Source organism: Elaeis guineensis, chromosome 10 (genome assembly GCF_000442705.2).
Source record: "Elaeis guineensis isolate ETL-2024a chromosome 10, EG11, whole genome shotgun sequence".
Lineage (NCBI taxonomy): Eukaryota > Viridiplantae > Streptophyta > Magnoliopsida > Arecales > Arecaceae > Elaeis > Elaeis guineensis.
The window spans coordinates 37,898,988-37,901,605 of NC_026002.2; the positions used below are offsets into that span (position 1 = coordinate 37,898,988).

Here is a 2,618-nt window from a genome sequence, read left to right on the forward strand (position 1 = left end):
AGGCAGCTGGCGCACGAGGTTCGTGGACACAGCGGCGAGCAGATGGAAGGAAAAAAATATAATATTTGAAAATACTTCAAGAGGAAGAATTTGTATTTTCTTTATCTGCTTGTGATCTTTCCATCTCATCCATCCATCTTTTAGTCTTTAGTATTTTCTTTAGTCTCACATTAAAAAACCATGTAAAACTCCTCCCTCCTAACACCTATAAAAGGACTTTTGTACTCTCATTGGAGGGGGAGCCCAGAAATTCTTCTAGAGCCTTGCATAGAGAAAAAGAAAGGGACTACTCCATGAGCAGCTAGGCTAGCAGTCTCGGGAGTGGAGAAGAAATTTTGTAACGACACAGAGATGGGTTTATTATTCTAAACTTTCTTGTATTTCTTTATATGCAATAAAGATTATGCTTTTTATTTAAATCATCATGAGTTCTTTATTTGCTCTCTTTCATATATTTTTATTTATGCTTTCCTGTTAGATTAATATTAGGAACAACTTTTACTTTTTGGAGACACACCGTGATCTACGGGTACGGGGCGTGCCGAGAAAAGAAGAGTTGTTTACCTAGTACTTTCCAGAGACACGTCGTGATCTACGGGTACAGGATGTGCCGAGAAAAGATAGGTATTTTTCCTAAGATTAATCACATCTATTTAATTAAAAAAGAGATACAACTCTACTAGTGCAAAATTAATTCAAAACTCTCGAGCTCTTTATTTTTTAATTACATCAATTTTAAGATAATTTATTCTCTAAATCAAAAACAACACTTCTTTCTTTTATTTTGCAATCTCAACTTAGCCCAGGGTCCCTGAGGATACGATCTCGACTCATCCTACCTACGTAGTGAGTAGAGTTATTTTTGATGCTATCAACGACTACGCATCAAATTTTGGCACCATTGTCGGGGACCTTCGCACGGTTGAATTAAAAAAAAAAGCCACTGACATTTCATAACACTTAACTAAAATAGCGTAACCTCAAATATAAAAATTTCTAACTTGATTGGACACCTTGTTTCTTTGCATTGCATCTCCATAATTAACTTTAAGGGTGCAACCCATTAACTAAGATAAGGTGAGGATTTGATCACCCTTTCTTGGCCCACAAATCACTCCTTTGCATTTGCATAACCTAGACCTTAATCTAAAATTAATCAGACGTTGACCCCTAAAGACTTCGAGCTCATTAGGACAAGTGACCCTGAGAGTTGAACCGGGTTAGACTTGGTCAGCTAGCTAGTGTCTAGGCAAGTGGTTTGCGGGACGACTGGGCCTGAAGGAAGGTGATTTTTAATTGATTCCATTCGCTGATCTAGTCAATTTAATTGGAGTCTAAAGAAAGCAACGGGGGGGCTCCCACCAACCTTACACTTACCTGGCCAGTTGGTTGGTCAAGCTCCAACTTGGAGGACTTGAAGGCTAACTACAGTTAGGAGCTATCTAGAACTAGGGTAACTTTAGGATAGAGAGTCCACTACGTGCTAACTTAATTGTAATTAAAATCTAACCACAACTAATTCTTCTATTAGTTTTAGGACTTCTTAGGATCTCTTCTTTAGAACTCTTTTCTCTCTTCTCTTCTCCTCTTAATAAAAAAATAATAATAATAATCCTTGACTAGGATAGTCCTACATAGATCTTTTAGTTACATGTTAGGTCGACGATCACTAAAACCTGAATTGCAACCATTAGACGAAGAATTAGAAAAGACTTTTAGGACTATCCGAGTTAGAAACATGGCTACACCTGGTGAGGCTAATCCTCCACGCTCATTGAAGGAGTACTTTACTCCTTCCACATATACCTACTCTCCTTGTATTCAAGTGCCCCCTGTGGAGGCCACTCAATATGAAATTAAATCCAGTATAATCCAAATGTTACCTTCATTTTATGAACTTAGTAATGAGGACCCTTATAAACATCTTGAAGAATTTCTTGAGATATGCTCAACTGTCAAAATTCATAACTTCTCCGATGATGCTCTTAGGTTAAAATTATTTCCTTTCTCACTTAAGGACAAAGCCAAATATTGGCTACATACTTTGGATTCCATGACTATATCAACCTGGGACTAGCTGCAAGGAGAGTTTCTCAAGAAATATTTTTCCATAGGAAAAACTAATCAAATAAGGAAAGCCATAACTAGTTTTTTTCAATTAGATGGAGAAATATTTCATAAAATATGGGAGAGATTAAAGGACCTTATTAGAAAATATCCCCACCATGCTGTACCCAAGTGGCAGTTAATCCAATATTTTTATGATGGGCTATCTGAAAGACATCGACAAATGGTCGATGCATCATGCGGTGGGACATTCATGCTGAAAAGTGAGGATGAGGCATGGCAACTATTTGAAATTTTAAGTGAAAATTTATTACATCATATATCTGTCTCTATTAGAGATAAATCCATGTTAAACCCAAAGAGAGGTAGAATATATGAAGTAGGAAATGCCATAGATATCCATCATAAGGTAGATGAATTGTCCCAAAAGTTAGATCGATTATTAAGTATAGGACAGTCACCTTCTCCATCCCGTCAAATACAAGATATATGTGCATTGTGTTCGAGCCCCACTCATTGTGTGAATGATTGTTCGGTTGCACCACAGTTTT

General features: G+C 37.1%; 1 non-coding gene across 1 annotated transcript; it reads right to left on the reverse strand.

Moving 5' to 3' along the window:
- Window positions 1–2,125: 2,125 nt before the first annotated feature.
- LOC140852279 (small nucleolar RNA R71) lies at window positions 2,126–2,231 on the reverse strand. The gene has a single exon (XR_012135181.1). It is a non-coding gene; the product is annotated as a small nucleolar RNA R71 (small nucleolar RNA).
- Window positions 2,232–2,618: the final 387 nt, after the last annotated feature.